Raw genomic sequence first — 17,640 nt, forward strand, 5'->3', positions numbered from 1 at the left:
GAGTTTGGATGCCAGGACTCGGTTTAAGGGGGCGGGGGGGGAACCAAGGGCGAGGCTGGTGGGATCCCCCGCGGGGACGCGGCTCTGGGGCCCGGCTGCGGTCGCCCCCCGGGCCGCGCAGGCCGCCGGAGGCCGGGCGGGGAGGCGCTGGTAACGGCCCCGGGGTGTGAAGGCGTCTCGGGGAGCGCAGGCTCCGCTGGGGAAACCGCCGGTGGCCGCCGCTCCCCGCAGCCGGGGCGGCGCGGCGCTGACAGGAGAGCGCGGGGCCGCGCCTCACGCTCCCCGTCCGGTGAGGAAACCGCCGGGGTCGGGGGCTTCCCCGGCGCCCCCAGCTCGGCTGTGCCCCCCGGGAGGGGGCTGCACCCCTGGCACCGCGGATCTCATCCCGGTGCCTCCGGGCCGCGGGGGGCGGGGGGGGACCGGGCGCGGCCGGGGCCCTCAGGGGCTCCGGGGGGGCCGGGACCGAGGGGGCGGAGGGGGGGGGGAGCGGGGCGGGGGGGGGCGAGGGGCGGGGGCGGGCGTGGTGATTGGCCGGTGGCGGCGGGCAGGAGCGCGCGCGATTGGCCGGCGCGGCGGAGCGAGCGGCGGAGCGGCGGTCGGCGATTGGCTGCGGACGAGGAAGCAGGAAGGAGGACGGAGGGGCTCGCGGCTTGCGGGGAGTTCGCGGCGGCGAGCGGCGGTGGCGGCGCCTCCTCCTCCTCCTCCTCCTCCTTCTTCTTCTCCCCCCCCCGCCCCCCCTCCCGCGGCCCCGGCACCCGCCCCCGCCCGCCCGCTCCCGGCCTCTGCGCGCCGCCCGCCCGGGCCGCTCCGGATCGCGACGCCCTGCGGCGAGGGCGGGCGGCGGCGGGGGCGCCTCATCCCCATCCCGCAGCCGGGCGGCTGCCTAAGAGGCGGCGGAGAAGGAGGCGGCGCTGACGCAGCAGCGTGGAGCCCGGGACTCGGGCGCCCCGGGAGGGCTCCCGTCGCTGGATCTCTCCCCAGCCGGGGCCTGCGGCAGCCCCGCGGCGCGGGAGCGCGCCCCGGTGAGTCCCCACGCGGCCGTGCCGACCGCCCGGAGGAGCCCGCGGCGCCGCCTCGTCCCCTCCGCCCCCGGTAACTCCGGCGGGCCGGGAGCAGGTGCCGCTGCCGCCGCCCCGGGGAGGGGGCGGGGGGGCGCGGAGCCACCGGGAACTTTCCTCGCCGACGGGGGTGGGCGGCTCCGGCGGCGGGAGCCCTGGGAGGCCATCGCGAGCGGCCGCGGCTCGGCGCCCCGCGGGGAAGCGGCCTCGGCGGCAGGTGGGCCGGGCCGGGCCGCCCTCAGGTGCGGGCGGCGGTTGGGCGCGCGCGGCGGCCGTTAACTCGCCAAGTCCCGGCGGCGCGAGGCCGAGCCTAACCCGCCCCTCCGCCCCGCCAACCCCCCCCGGCCCGGCGGGTCCTCCCTCGGGGCGAGCCCGTCCGGCCCCGGCGGCTCGGCAGGACAAAGGCGGTGGGGCCGGCGGCCGTCTGACAGGCGGCGAGGGGCGGGGGGGGCCTGGGCCTCCGGGCCGGGGAAGTTGCGGGGGCCGGAACCGGTGCGGGCTTGGGGGGGGCTTATCGCCCCGGGGGTGCGTGCGGCGGGAGGATGGTCTCAGCATCGCCGGTTTTGAGGCGATTCCCGGGGAAAACCGCCGAGAGCGTGGGTCGGCGGAGCCGCTCTCCCCCGGTTCCCTCCGTGCCGGCCCCTCCTGGGGCAGGGGAGGGTGTTTCGGGGCGGCAGCCGAGAGCAAAACCAGCTCTGCCCATCGAGAAGTTTGCACAGGGCGGACGTGGCGGTGGGTTGGTGTTTTGGGGGGGGCCCCACGCCGGAGCGTGGAAATAAACCCCTCGCCTGGATGGCCGTTCATTGACCGGGCAAGTTCGTCGACTTTCTCCTCGTTTGCTGTGAGGTATCGGCGATGCCGTGCCGGTTGTGAGCGGTGTGTCTACGTGAGCGCAGGTGGCATCGAGCCTCTTCGGGGGACGGCAGAGGAGTTTTAATTTTCATGGTGTTTTAACCCCCCCGGCCTCCTCTCGGCTGCACTTGCCATGCGTTTCCCGTGGCCCTGGACATCTCTCTTTTCCTGTCGGTAGCTCCGGTGGCTGAGAGCTTGTTTCCTCTTCTCCTTTTGTGTAGCGGTAGCTCCTAATGGAGGCAGCTTCGCTGGCTCCCTCTTTTCCAGCTGCTTCTACAAGGCGCAGGAGCCAGCACATGTGACTGGGCAGATCTCGGCAGACTAGCAAGTGCTCTCCGGGCTACCGCTCGACAGACAGCGACCGATGCGGGGATGCCCGCGCCCCACTGTCTCTCTCCCCGCCCCGGCACGGGGAGTTGCGGGGACCCCCTCTCGTTCAAAAGAGCAGCCGTGAAAACTTGAAAAATACGAGCATTTGGGATCTATTCTGTTTGCCTTCTCTCCCCCACCCCCCCCCCTTTCCACGAGTGCTTATCTGAAAGAGGTTCTGGTTTTGTTTTGTTTTAAAGAATACAGCTGCCCCTCGTGCTCGCTCTCCATCTGAAGTCATCATTGTCAGGAGCAGGCGAACCTCAAAGCAAAAGGCTTTTCTGGGCTTTTGCTAGCCTGGTTAATTGATCTGTCCATCAGTTTGCCACAATTAGAAAGCGCTCGCTCCAGACTGGCGGGCTCTGTGTGATCTTTGGTGCTGTGGTTGCAGGACTGCGTTCTCGGGTCTCGGGTTTTTATTTTAAGGTTTCCAGTCCTTATGGTTGTGAGAGGTAGGGTGACACGAACTGTATGATAGACTGATGCTTTTGAAATCTTAATGTGATTTAAATACCAGCACGCTGCTGATCGCTTTAACAGAAATATCCTGCTAACATATTCATCCCAAACCATCCTTCACGTTTGTCATGTCCTGGCTACCTGAATCATTCTCGAGCTTCAGCTGGAACTGTCTAAATATTTGCTTGCGATAGGAAACTGTGTGTTAGTCTGATTTAACAGGACATTTTGGATTTAAACATTGATTTCTGTTTGTTTTCCTAATGAATTCAGTGCAGCATTTTAAATGGAGCAGCAGCATAGGCTTTCCAACTGCTGTTCTCGAGCAGAACAGAATTGCTACCACAGTGAAGTGTAGCATTGCTTTTAGGTGTAAAATGAGCTGGAAAACGCCAAACCTGTGGGTGAAAATAATTCCCTCAACTTTGTGAGAGTGGATCCTTTCTGGATGCTCTGTTTGCTGTGGGTCGGTGGTGACAATTGCACAGAACAATATAATGCCACCTAGAAATGTAGCTTTTGGGGGAAAAACAGTCACAACCTTGGTCCCGTAGCAGAAATCTTGTTATTTCAGAAGCCGCTGGGGTTTTCTTATCCAACTATATCAATTAGTGTAATGCTGGTCCTCTGTCCTTCTCACCAGTCACCTGCATCACCTTTCTGTTTCCAGTCTGACAGCCTTATTATTTGGTTTTTTAACCTCTCTGGGCAGAATATGTAAGCTAATCTTGTTTGCTCTGATGATGTTAATTGCTACTGTGTGATTCGGGGGCTGTACGGACCGTGGGACACGTGTGCTGGTACAGTCTGTGGACAACCGATTTAGATAGCGCCTGGCGATTATTTTGGGGAAATACACCCTTCAGCAAATGCTTTTGTAATACTACTGCAGCACTGAAAATAAGCCCTTAGCAGCAAATCTATCCAAAGTAAACATTTGAAAAATAATTAGAAATCGTAGGCAAAGGCATGCTTGCTGTTTGATGTTAGATTCAGATCATGAGAAAAAGAATGACTATATCTGGTGCTGCAAAAATAGGAAGGTATGCTCAGATGTGCAAATACTGCATCCAAAAGGAGCTGTGCAGGGTTTCTTTTGCCCCATCTAATACTCAGTTAACCATGGTGGTACACCCCATGGAAGCAACGATGGGAGCAACCCCCACTTCATGCCCAAACTAATTAAGTCACAACTATCATATTGTTAATAATACATGAAACGGCCGTTCAGATAACTGGGAAATACAAAAACTGAAAAATAAACACCCCAAAGAAGTTGTAAAACTAAAAATAGCTTCAAACGCAAGCTGTGCGCTTTGTGCCATAGGCTGTCACGGGCCAGGGTAGCCGTGTATGTGACGGCTGGGGAAGTTTGACAGTCCCAGGGGCTTTCCTCCGAATCCGGAGGGCTTTCTGACCGTCTGTTTGGGTCTTCTGCTTCACCTCGCGACATATTTGCATGCCTGTGTACAGCCAGGTTATAGGTGAGCTGCAAGTAAACTGGTTATATTTGTGGTTGCAGATCTGTGTCTATCTTCAGACATTTCCTCTAAGTGCGAAGGCTGGGGAGTGTTCGTAGCTTCTGGATGCAAACTTCATTTAAGGGGGGAAAAAGAGGGGATGCTTTGTAGGCAGTGCTCAGGAGGAATTGTACCCCTTCCTTCAGTATGAAGATTGTCAGGCTTTGGGGCAGAGGGGGTTTCTTCAGAAAAGCTCATAGCTGTCCAGCGCAGCAATCTCCTTTTTCATTGGACCAAAGGCATGTTTTTTAATGACAAAAAATACTAAAATTCGTGTCCCTATTGCTACTCTGAGTGAACGAGTTGTCTGTAACAAGACCACTACGATTTAACCCTCTAAGCTTTCGCACTTGCAACCCCCATACTGGCAACCGATATTCTTTAAATGGGGAAAATGCACTTAAATGTGATACTACTGGTTTATTTCTTAAAACGGAAAGAAGTGTGATTGTATGGGACAATGCAATAGGCTTTATGCAGTTACTGTCCAGACTTGATATTCTAGCGTGAGACTTATTATAAAAAAGTAGAATGGAGTAGAGTCGCAGTGATATTTCACATGAGAGTTAAAAAAAAAATCATCCATTAGAAGAAGAGGACCACAGAAATCTTTATCTTGCTGTAGAGCAAAATGAGGGACTGATGTGATCATTAAAAAGTTAAACCAAAGAATGTCATTAAGAAGAATAAATACAAATCTGATTTAAAATTAATTCATTTTGCACCTGTTCTGTCCCCGTCAATATTTATGCTATTGGAATTTAATTCATCTGTTACATGTTATTTCTTCTCTTGCAATGTGGGTGAAAACCCATGCAAAATAGGAGAGAGTATGAGAGCTGGTGAGATGTAAAAAGTGTGATCAGCTGAGTGAAGTAAGCAACCTGAATCTTTTTAAAATCTCTGAACTATTGATATTACAGTAATGCAATTTCCAAAGAATATTTTGAGTTAAATCATAGTGGAAGCCCCTCAACTAGGGACGGAGGTGCTGCTCTCTGGTTCTGGCAAAATGTGGCTGAAAATGAGATAACTTGTCAGGAGAAGCAGTTATTTTTCCCATATTCAGCTATTCATTGATATACGTTGAATTTCATGAAATCTTTCATAGAGGGTGCGTGACTATTAACTCCATGCAAGTTAAAAATAAGACGAGGGACGCTTCTGATTTTTGCCTGGGTTCTCGTAGGTGTGAGCCTGCTCGCTGCTTCGGCAGGCGTTGAACGATTCTTCGTTTCTTCATGCTAGAATATCATTGCCCCATCTCGGCGATGAGGAACTCAATGTGTCTTTCCTCGGCCAGTTAAAAACTGTGGGAATATGCAGCGTAACACGCCGTAAGTCCAGTGGCACTGAGCAGTCACACTTGGTGTCTGAGCCGTGCCGTTGGCAGTGGAGTATAGCAAATAAACACCTATTAAGATGGGGAAGGAATGTGTGTCAGCTCACGCGAGCTCACCGGGAGCGCAGTGTGTTCAGGGCCTTCCGTCTACACTTCTCACGTGTGGCACGGCTGGGAATGCTGCTTTTATCACCTTTTTTAAAAAATTCTGACTTAGATTATAGGTGCATCTTCATTAAAGATGCTTGGTTGAATTCTTGCTGAGGGCTGCTTTCAATCATTCGTTTTGTAATTCTCCTTCCTTTGCCCTTTAAATTTCCCAGCACGTTTAGAGACTTGCAGTACGGGCTTTTGAGAGGTGTTTACTGTAACACGTGCGGCCAAGCGCCATGGCAAAAAAGAGTGTTGTGGCATCAGCAGGGTGTCAGCTCATCTTGGCGGCGTGTTGGGTGCCGCGTTGGGCAGCATGGCCAGCGCCGCTGGGGCTGGAGAGCGGCTCGGAGCAGGGAGGCTTTGGGATGCGTGCGTCTTGTGGCCATCTCCTTCCCCCGCCGAAAGGAGAGTAATGCAGCCCGGGTGGGCTTTTTTTCCTGCTGTAATATGCTGCCGATCTGGGTGCTGTCCTGTGTCGTGGATGTAAGCGCTTCTGGAAATTGCACGCAAAGCAGGTGGGCTCCTGCGTGGCTGAACTGGAGTGTTTTTGGCATTGAAGGGCGTGGGATTTATGTTAAATGTGTTGTGTTCAGGAATAAGATGATGTTTCGGTTCAGAGCTGCCAGCTGCTGTATTCCTCATGTCCCAGTTCTCTTGAACAAAGGTGTGACTAAACAAGAAAATTATGATTGTTATTATTTCCCCCCCCCCTTTGTAAGCCACATCACAGGAGTGCTTGCTGGCACCCATTGTTCTTCAGGCAGTTTTTTGAAGGGCTTTCTCATGCTCAGCTTTGAAACTATACAGCTGCCCAGCTCAGCAGGCTTGGTTATTTATTTTTTTTTAAATAAAAGATCTTGGCTTGTAGTGACTGCATGTGTATCAATATTTCAAATTATTTACGATGCTCTTAGAAATAAAAAGGAGGCATTTTCTTAGCATTGATTTGAATAAAACCGTTTTGCTGGCAGCTTATTTTTCGGTGTCTGAATTATCATCCTTTAAATAAAATCACAGTGCTAGAGAAGCATCGAGATCCATGGGCATCGCTGAACTGTGCTGCTTCATACGTACACCGTGCATGGCCTTCTATTGTTCCTGGCTGTGGCCTGTGTAAAGCACTGAAAATAGCAAGCTTTAGCTTGCCTTCGCACAGTACAGCGTTATCCTCTGCCGCTTGTCTTCATTGTATCTTCGAGTGCCTGCAGAATACCTGGAATAGGCTTAAATTGGCAGCGAAGAAAAGAAATTGGGAGTTACAGGCACGCGAGGAAAAGATGGTTGAGTTGACTTTTGCAGGCTGGAAGGGAGAAGGCGCTGCTGCGGGGAGCACGCCGAGCAGCTGCAGCAGCACGTTGCTTGCAGAGCAGGCGGATGCTGCCCGAGCCGGGAAGCACCCTCTCACGCCGATCCCTCGCCAGGGAAGTTCTTTAAACTAACGAGCGTTTTAACTAGACCCTAAAATGGAGGGGGATCGACGCTTAGCGGGAGCGACTGTGTTATATGATCATTTGCTGTGAGTATTAGGGCATTTGGCAGATCGAGCATGTTCTTGCTGATTTAGGTTTGGGAATACCATAAAAAGGAAAAGGATTTGGTGGGGGGGGTGGAGAGGGGCATTGAGGCATCTCCCTGTGGGGAGGGAGGATGGATAAGCACCAGGGGAATGCAGGCAGTGAGGAATAAGCAGCTATAATCACATATTGATAAACATGGGAGATTTGGAAGGAAGAGGAAAGCGCAGGCTTGTGAAGGAAACTAGTGGGCAGCAGGAAGGATTTTTTTAAATTTAAAAAAAAAACAACCCAAAAACAGATGCAAGAGGCGTGTTTGGTTTTGTTTCTTTTGTTTGTCTAGCTCAGTCAAAATCGGTTCAAGAAAGCAAGGTTGGAGGTAGTTGAGAGCAAGGAGACACAGCAGATCTCTCCAAGGTGAACAAGATAGCAAAGGAAAAGGATTTGGCAGCTATAATCATGTGTAGACAGAGAAGAGATTTTCTTAAAATCCTGGCTAAACGCCAGGTGGCAGGACAGGTATGAAAATCTTGACGACTTGGACAGGTAAATCCCAAACTAGGAATTCCTTAGATTTCAGCAAATTGCACGAGCAACGGAAGCGAACCAGGCGTTTCGGGGATTTGTGCCCTAACCAATCACTTGGTAACCCCAACAGTCTCACACATCCCTAATTATCTAGAGGTGATACATACAATAACCAAGCACGTGCTGGGTAGAGCGCCTGGCGAGGCAGGATATGTAATGACTGCTGTCTGCTCCCCTTTTCCCTCATGAGAGCCCTGTCATCTTGTCTCTCCCTTTCTTAGATGCTGGATTTCATGAAAAATCTCTAGGAATGTAGTTACTTGGCATTTCTACTGTCCTTCTTGTGTTCTGGTTGCAAAGAGGTGAATCCAAATTTAGAGAGGACAGATAGCATGATTGGGAGAGCACTGTTTAGCCACCCTTCAAAAAAAAGCCATTTTAATTTCTTGCCATTTCCATTTCTTCCCACATAGTGGAAGAAGAGCCAGGGAATAATTCCCACTTTGGAATAAATTACCAGTTTTGCTGAAATCGCAGTCCTGACACCTCCGGGGCTATAAAGGTGTGATAAAAAACCTGCCCCTCTTGGTGCTGGGGAAGAAGGGGTCTGCAGCTCTGCATGGGGGCTGCAGGTCAGCATCAGTCATCAGGAATAACTTCAGCCTTGCGCCGAAGTTTTTGATGCAAGTAGCGTAATTGAAGTGCAGATAGTGCATTGCTACCTGCGAAAGGCTCTTGTCTGCGCTCAGCATATGCGTGATTTGCATCAGTTGTCCTGCCTGAAACCACTAATGAGCTTAAGAACTCTTCTGTTTTCTTGGTGCTTAACAAAAATTAAATCCTTCCCTCCAAACAAAAATGTTGTCGTGTGCTTAGCCCGATGCTTTCATACAAGCACAATGGGTAATCGCTGACCTTGCCTGAGATACCACCTCAAAGCTCATTACTGAATAATTAGGTGATCCTTAACCTTTCCACAAAGTTTGGGGGTTTTGGGAGCTTGGGGGGGTGTTTTTTGTGCTGATAACATGACTTATCCCAAGACTCAGCCTTGAATTTCAGGCACTGGGCTGTTCAAAACTCCATCTGTCCACTAAGTGAATGTCAATCCAATTTAAGCTTGCATATGTTTCCAAGGAAACCATCAGAGGCAATGGTGAGAAATGGACCATGGAGGGGCAGGGAAGCAAGTGCAACAGCAGCATTTTTACTTTTCAGGACTTAAACATGATTAAAACCTAGCTGTAATAACCCTATATAGAGCAGTGTTTAGAGTACTTAAAGGTCGAATAGTTCCTCTCGGAGGAGTCTGTGTGGTGTGTAAATGAAACATAGTCAATGTAAAAATAAAAAAAAGGGGGGGGAAGTGGCTTCAGGTGCTGCCCCCAAGATCTCATTCCAGCTCTTAGAGCTTTACACTTTCCCGTATGGATTATGGTTTTGTATAGTGCAGTCCTAATTTTCTTTCCTTCCTAGCAGGCTGGAAAACTCCGTATAAAAACCTGTCCAGCCCCTCAGCTGAACAAAGCAAGCTGTAAATGCTTTCTCTCTGTTCTACCCCAAGGAGTCTTTATATGTATACTTAGACCCCCCCAAAAAATATAAATTGAAAGTGTTTAGGTAAATTAAAGGTCAGTGTCCTGGTCATGTTAAAAGAGCAACAAAGCATCTTAGTGCTGCATGCTGGTGTATTTCTGCGCTGGTTTGGAGGGCGGTAGTAGCGATATGCATTGCCTGAGGAGCAGGAAAGCAGGTGACTATTTGGATATTTGCTTCTGATGGCTCAGACCAGCTGAAGGTGCTGCATTGTCCTGCGGGCTCATCTTTTACCCAAGGCGTGAGAATTTCCAGATACTTACTAGCTCAAGCACACTTAGCCTTTCAGAGATAGGAAAGGAAACCCATAAGGTTAGACTGAGCATAAGGCTGCGTAGGTTTGTTGGTGTTCATTACCTTTTGCAGACCCCGTCAGCGGGCTGAGTCGACTGTAGCAGAGAACCGACAGGACTCGTGGCATGCTCTGTGTCCGCGGGGCTCTGAGAAGCATCGCTCAGCCCTGCTAGCGCTCCCACACTGTGTGGCAAAGTTGTACGCCTGGTGGGAAGCAGCAGACCAGTCTGGAGACTCAAAGGCAGAATTTGCGCTTGGTTTCAGTTTAGAAGAAAGGAGGGTTTTTTCCCCATTTAGAGGAATTAATCTTTAATTGAGAGTTTAAATTCTGCAGAAGCCAGAATTGTAAGTCTGCCTTGCTTTCCAAGGAGAAGTGTGTTTCTGACTGTTAATACAGCCATTAAATAAAGTGTTTATCTTGGTTATTGAAATGAGTAGCAAGGTTCTCGCTTTGGAGCTCTAAAACGGGATATTATCTGTCATTTTAGTTTAAAGAATGCTGCTACCACGCTTGGGTTTAAAATGTTTTACTGTGACAAATAGTTGAAGCAGAAGCTGAAATTCTGGTATGTGGGGATATCCTGCATGGGTATGTTGTATCCTTGTGCATTGTAACTGCAATATGAGGCAGAAACTCCTCAGCTCAAAGCTCTTTGCAGCTGTTGTCCAGCATCAGATCCTCTTTGGATCAAATCTCCGGAGATTCGGACTGCCAGCGGCAAAACTGGCTCTGGGGAGGTGGGCGTCTGGGGCACGGGTGCTGGGAGTCGACCTTGGGGCTGAGACTACATGGTAGCACAGTTCTTCTGGCCGCGGAGGGTGGGCTTTGCAGGGCATACCTCCTTATCAGCTGTTTACCCTTCCGCGTCTGGGCGCAGCATGGGAAAGCAGAGCTTGCTGCAGCTTTCTTGTATCTCCCAGCAGCTCCTGGAAACTTTCTACCAGTTCTTCTGCTGTTTGACCGGTAGCTGCGAGCGTCTCCTGCTGCCACTTTGGCTCTGCTTCAGCTGGCAGCTCTTGCAGCTGCAGGCATCCCTCTCTGATCGCTTCTCTGGTCAGATTTACGATGGTCTAGCTTCAGATTTTGTCTGCTTGTACCCCAGCCCGCTGGAGTCTGTAGCTCTAAACTGTGGTCTTGTGCTGGTGATTTGCATGTATGAGGGCATTTTTCTCTTCCCTATGTGATGAAGATCTCAATGTTCAATCAATGTTCTCAAATCCTGTAGCTGACAATCAAGGGGTAATACTGATTATTTTTGCTTCTACATTTGTCGGTGCTAGGATTTCCTCAAAAGTTTTGCTCTTTTCTTTCTCGTTATGAATATATTCTCCTTGAAGCTGGAGTTAGAGGAAGCATGGGGGGTGTCTTCGAAATATCAGAGCACTCATTTGTGAAGAACAGCTTGCATAGCATTTGTAGGACTCTTGTCCCCAGTACTCAACATGCTTAGATGTTTTGAAGCCACAGCCTGACTTCAAGGGACCTTCCTGAAAATCCAGTTGGAGGCACCTGTGACTTTTCCATAGAACTAGGCTGAACTGTTTAAAAGCTTTGTGGTTCCCAAGAGGAAGTTGTAATTATGCTCCTTTGCCCGAGATCTGCTGTTGGTTTATCCTCTGGAGTTTGCACTGGCTTCGTGGTGACCTGCATGGATGTGAAAATGGAAGTCTTCAAAGACTGGATGCCGCTGGGTTCCCCTTGAGATGAGACGGTGCCTCTGCTTAGGGAGCAAATGTCTAAATGTGCCCCTCTTGGAGCCGCAGGTTTGCATGTGAAATGTCCAGGTATGAAGTCAGAGTAACTGTAGGTGAGATTTGCATTGAAGCTGGAAGCCGTATAATGAAACTGTCCTAGTCTCAAAGCAGATTGTAGCTCTTGGTGCTCAGGAGTTTATCTGCATCAGAAAATGCCTGTGCTTTATGTGAGCTGAACCGCTTCTGGTGGTTCTCGTGTAACGCGTGGCATGTAGTATGGCAGCGTGGTATAGAGTTACTGCAGCACTTGTTTGGGCTAACTAGCCTCTTTTTTTAGAGCAGTCTTATGGGAAGTGCTGTTAGCCTGAAATTGCAGTGCAAGGTGGATGTGGAAGTTGGGGAGAGAAGCAATGCTGAACATGCGTGCTCTTAAAAATAAATGGTGAAAATAGCAGTCAAGCTTTAAAGCGCCTTTGCTAGCTGTATGGTCCCCATTTATGTGTACCCGTGGCAGTAGCGGCTATAGAGAGGAACTTAGAGTGGTCGTAGTCAGCCCTGCTGTGGGGCAGGGGGTGAATTGTACCAAAACGTTGCTGACAGATGTTCTTCTAACCATTTTTTTAACATCAACTTCTTTAGGTAATCTCATGCTTTTTCTAGCCCAGCAGGAAGGAAAGATGTAGGAAAAGACTTCTAAATCTCCCTGCGTGCAGCTTAAGTCCTTTCCTTCTCCTCTCCTTCCCTAGAGAATGCTGTATCAGCATCTTCTTACATGTTATGAACTTTTTTCTCCGCCCTTTTTTTTAATTGCATGACGTAAGCCCCTACGCCCTCTCCTTGCTGGTCACCTCCAAGTCCTTCGCCCTTGCTGCTCCCTTGCTTGTCCAGTATTACGCACAGCACGGAAAGACGTGGGCCAGCTGGAGCCTGCTCCCATCTGGACTCCTTCCACGCTGCGCATGGGGTGTCTGACATGCAGCGCTCCTGGGCATCTACCCCAGGATGATGTTTGTTTTTTTCATGACAGTGGGACGTTGTTAACTCATCCAGCTTGTGCTCCTCAATAAACCTCAGCTGCCTTCTGCAGAGTGCCACCTTTCTGGCTGCTGCCCGTTTTGCATTTGTGCGACTGATGATTCCTGCCTGTCCGGTGTATAAGTTGTGTATTGGTCCCTGTTGGTGGCTCTTTAAATTGTTTTTTAAATGCTTGTCTGGTCCATCAAGATTGTATGTGGTCCATAGCTTGTCTTGTGATTTGCTTGCAGTCTCTCCAAGTATTACCTGCAGGTGAGTCTGTGACTTACTAGTAAAGTACTAAGTAACTTGCTAACAAAATATTGAATAGTCTAAGCCTGCCCCCGGGGAACGTGCTATGTCTGTTGTGTTTTGTCACTGAATCGTTAGGTTTGGGGAAAGGTCACATTTGAGTCTACCTTACGGTGGTTTTCTTTAGGTCATATATATCCCTCGCTGGCTCCTGGGGACTTCCCAGGAGAGAGCTGGACATACTAAGTGGTAGTAACCAGGCAGGTTCAATAGATGATTCCCAAATATTTCTCCTTGTAGACAACTGCCATTAGCAGGGTCTGCTCACGTGTCACTCGAGGTATGCTTTCTGCGTAAGGTCATGTGCTGCAGCCAAGGGAGCATAACCTCATAGGGCACCCATGGGACACGGGGCACCTTCTTCAACCAAAACCCCATGTAATTCCATCCAGAGCTCTTGGGATTGAGTAATTTATTCATTGTTCTTAATTGTTCCTGATTTTTTTTAAGTCTCTTTTTGCTTCCAGCTGTGTAAGATGCAACAAAATCTAAGCAGTACTTTGGTGTGATGTAGTTTAAATGGCTCACCTTATTGCAAACGTCTAATCACACCCATTGCTTTGAAAGCTAAGTGTGTTTAATCACTCCCTTTCTGAATGGCCAGATAGTGTCACGCATGTGTAGGTAGATAAATGCAAGTTAATGAGTGGATATAAACCAAATCACTCCCAGCGCAGGTCTGCAAATGCTGTCCAGTCTATTTAAAGGTGATATTTGTTGCCATGACTGATCAAACTTGGGGTGCAAGCAAATGTGTGTATTTAAATATACCTCTAATGATATGGGTAAAGGATGAAAGAGCTGGGCCAGCTTCTAATGGGAGTTAAATGGGCTCTTGTGGAAGCGGTGTTCCAGTGATTGGGCTTCTAGTTGTTGAAAGTGGCTGAATTGCCTGTGTTTGGCTTGTGGTTTCTGTTATTTTAATACCACTTAACACTTCTTGTATGGAGACATATAACAACATCCAACTGTCTTGCTTGAGAGTGTTCTCTCATCAGATTTCTGATGATAACATGATGTCAGCTGCTGGTCGCTAGAAATGCTCTTCTAGCTCTGCTTGGGACCTTTGGCAACGTGGGTGTTGAGTCCCTCTGCCTTCTTGGGCTTAAATTATCAAAATTACATTTGTGTAGGGGACAGTGATTCCTCTGTCTCGGCCAGAAGTGCGTGGCAGCCGTGGTGTTTGACGTGGTGAATGGTCCGTGCGTGGTGCTTGGGTTTCCGCAGCCCAACCCAGACCCCTAATAATTCTGGAAAGAGCCAGTGCTGGGCACTGAAAACCTTCAAGTGCTAATTGCTTAGTAATGAAAAGTGTAATTGCCAAGCAATTAACTTTAAGCACTTAGTGGCTGGTGGAGGTTCAGGCAGGTCTGATGAAGACATTAATAACTTTAGATTCCAGACTAAAATCTCATCCGTTTCCTGTACGAGTGCAACTGTGCCTTGGGACTTCCCGCACACTCCACGTTGACTCCCCGAGTCTGTAACTGCTTGCACCTTTCTACCCGCTGCCTTACCTGAGCGTGTATTCCTGTGCGCTAATCCCCTTAATGGAGAATCAATTAATAAGCTGCTTTTCAAAAAACAAAACAACAAAAAAACCCCATGTCTGAATTCAGTCATACAGGTGAATGTGTTAACACCACCTTAGGAATTAAGAAACATGTTCTCCTTTGAGAAATCAGAAGGTGTTGCAGCACCATTCAGTTGTGCTAAATTTTTTTTGGCTGACCTAATACATTAAACCAGTCGAGTTGTGAAATTTCAAGAGGAACTTTTTCACTTACCTCGTATCATTTGTAAATACTGTCCTTTTGCATTAAAAAGAGGGAGGAAAGGTTTTACAGTAAGTTTAGTTAGGATTGGCAGTTTACCTTGGTCATAACTGTGCTGCTAGAAGATGTGTGAATATACACCTATATGTGTGGTGTTGATTGCTACTGCATTTTGTGAAGGGAAAAAAAAATTGTATATGTATTTAAAATATTTTGTAGAGATGTTTTCAGGTGGGCTAGCTTCTTGAGGAAACCTATGTGGACACCTGATAATTTTTAGGAACTGGGATGGTAATGGGTGTCCTATAACTTTACCCTTCCCTGCTTGGAACTCCCAAGTTTCTAGACCTGCAGAAGTTCTGCCCAATTTGATGAGAATATCTTAAGCTTCAGCCATATCTGAATTTTTATTCCGTATGTTCAAATGCAGCAAAGTTGGCTTCAGATTTAAGCTCCACTTAGCGTTCAGTGTGGCGCTGTGGTTTATGAGACATACAGGGAAGGAGAGTGTTTGGTTACAGGGATTCTAGTGGGAATGCAAGAGTTCTGTAAAGTCTTTCTTCGAGTTGAATTCTGGATTGGGATTGAAGCTCTCATGAAAAACTGCTCAGCGTAAGTCCTCTTCCGTCACCTGTGTCCTCAGCTGGGGAAGTGTGTGGAGGATTTCATCACATTTCAAGTGATGGTAGGAAAGTGAGAATAAAGAAAGTCTATTTTCTATTGAAATGTCTGTTGCACTTTGAATATAAAGAGGAATAAAAACCTATAATGGCAGAAATTTGAAATCCCAGAAAGGTGGTCTGCTTTATGGACAACTTGCTTTGTATAGACCAAGCTGAGTTTGAAGTAATGTGATACTACTTTTAAAATTGCATAGAAACAATAGGTATTTCCAAATGAAAGACGATACTGTCTTAAGTACTTATTCTAGAACTGAAAATACATTCAGATTACAGTTTTAGTCTGAAGAGGTAGTTCTGGTCAATGTATTTCAGCTGGGGATGACTCAGAACACAGGAATCCTTGAAAATATTACATGAACTTATACATAACCTTTTTTTGCCTGCCTGGGGTTAAGGCTTCTGTAAATGTAAGTCGTGGTTATAAACATGCGTGTCTGTTAAACTTTAAAATCCAGTCTCTCTTCTGCACTCCTCTCGGAGATGATAACTGATAGAGTAGTACCTGGAGCTGCAATGCCAAGGATTCAGACACTGAGGTGGGGCGCTGTGTTATCAGTTTTGAGGGATGCTCTGAGGTGAGGAAGATAAGATGAAGATTATTTAAAGAAAAAAAAATTGTTCTTGAAGTTGCCTTTTGGGTCAGATTTTAGGATGGTTAATTAAATGTTATATTGAAGGAATGCCTTGCCCTTCCCTGAATTTCCTGCATTATTTTTTTCTCCCCTAAAGCAACTTCTGAGCTTGTTGAGTAGTAACATGTTGTCTTTGGATCTCAAGGGTGCTGTGCTGACAGCTTCTAGTTGAAAAGAGTTGAGAGTGATCGGAGACGTTTGTGGAGAGACACGTACCGGAGAGAGGAGAAGGGAAGTCCAGATCCAGAGGTAGGATGGCAGTGACAACTTCGCGAGATGGAGCAGAGCTGGCAGGGATGCACCTGCCCTTGAAATTCCCAAAGGCAGCCCAGTTGTGCAGATGCACGTGTAATACATGAAATCACGGCGCATCTTGAATTATTTAAACTGAGCAGCTTGGAGGAAGTTCCTAAAGCGCTTGTGGAAGAGTGTGGTTATAATATATAGAAGAGCTTTAATATTTACTATGGAAAAATCTTGCGCCTTGTTCTTCAAAATAAAGTCTTGGAAATAATTTGTTATTCCATTTTGTCCATGTAACCAGGAATGGTGCCAGAGCTATCTGAGCAAAGTGACATATGATTGATACTTTACCAGACTCAGCCTTCTGCCGTGAAGGAATTTAGTTTGTATTTTGCATATATGGAAAATCAGATGAGCAGGGCTTGGGTTTTTTTTAAACCTTGATTAACTTGATTGGCAAAGCTTGTGCTCCTTCTAAAAACATGACTGTCAAGGCTGTCCTGAAATATTTTTGACTTGGTTTTTCAAACTACTTATAGGCATCTTACAGGGCGTTGTTAACAGAGCTGTCACGTAGGCAGCTTTACGCGGAACCTATTTAAAGTTCTAATAGGCAATTCTTTGTAAGTGTGTGATATTTAGTATATCTAGAGTTATATGTGTAGTAGTAGTTGCTGCTGATGTTCTCTGGGTTATTTCAGAAGAATTGCAAAATCCGTGTAAACTTCAGCCTTCCCGTTTCTCAGGTGGTTCAGTGTGTGCACCTCCCTTCCTCTCCAGTGCTCGTCTTGCCTAATCTCTGTACTCTGCCTGTCTTCGTTAAAAGGAAACCTTAATGTCTGATTCACTGGGGAGTGATATAGCAAAGGCCAAGTGTCAAAGCGTCTCTTAAGTGTGAGTGCTTTTGTTCAAAGTTGTCAGCCTTGAGACAAGTTGAGCCTGATTTTTCACCCCCACTTCCACATACTCGTCTCCTGCGCTTGCAAATGGCAGAGATTTCCTTTGCCGTACCTGGGCTTTCGTTGCAGCAGTGTAGTTGGGTCCGGTTATCCATGGTTCTCACTTTTTTTTTTTCAGATTGGTTTTGAGAGGTGAGAAGCTGAGGGTGGGCTTTGCAGTGCAGGAATAATTATGGTGTTTGCATTGGCAAAGAAGTGGTTTCTGTTCGGGGAGGGGGTTGGCTTTCTGTGTGTATGCTTGTTTGCTTGTGTCTTTAATGACATGGTTGCATATTATTTTTCCCCAGAGCCCCTGAGCTGCTCAGTGTACAAACAGAATTTAGAGAATAACATCCAAAGCTGGTGGCTACTGGCCCCAAATTTTGGAGTGGCCATGGGTTCCTGCTGCTGCAGCTGAGAGGCTCTCTTGTGGGAAGCACAAGTGATGAATGCAGGATTAAAACGCTGTTCAGGAATTGCCATACACTCGATCACCCTGAAGACGTCTATTAGCTCAATGTTTTGTTCTCACCCTGGTGCATCCCTCTTTAACCTGTTGATAGGCAGAAGAAATATGTCCCCTCTGAGTGAGGGAAGATGGTCATTTTGTCCATCTCTGAGCAAACTAAGGGGGCAGAACAAAGTTCTGATCTCTGATTGCTT

At 48.4% G+C, this 17,640-nt stretch overlaps 1 protein-coding gene across 1 annotated transcript in view; it reads left to right on the forward strand.

Moving 5' to 3' along the window:
• Positions 1 to 807: 807 nt before the first annotated feature.
• The window catches only part of BAHD1 (bromo adjacent homology domain containing 1), a 40,515-nt gene continuing 23,682 nt past the window's right edge, over positions 808 to 17,640 (forward strand). Inside the window, exon 1 of the mRNA XM_075163664.1 lies at positions 808 to 1,022. The gene's annotated coding sequence lies outside the window, so the exon portion shown is untranslated. The remainder of the gene's footprint in view (positions 1,023 to 17,640) is intronic.

Source organism: Calonectris borealis, chromosome 14, assembly GCF_964195595.1.
Source record: "Calonectris borealis chromosome 14, bCalBor7.hap1.2, whole genome shotgun sequence".
NCBI lineage: Eukaryota > Metazoa > Chordata > Aves > Procellariiformes > Procellariidae > Calonectris > Calonectris borealis.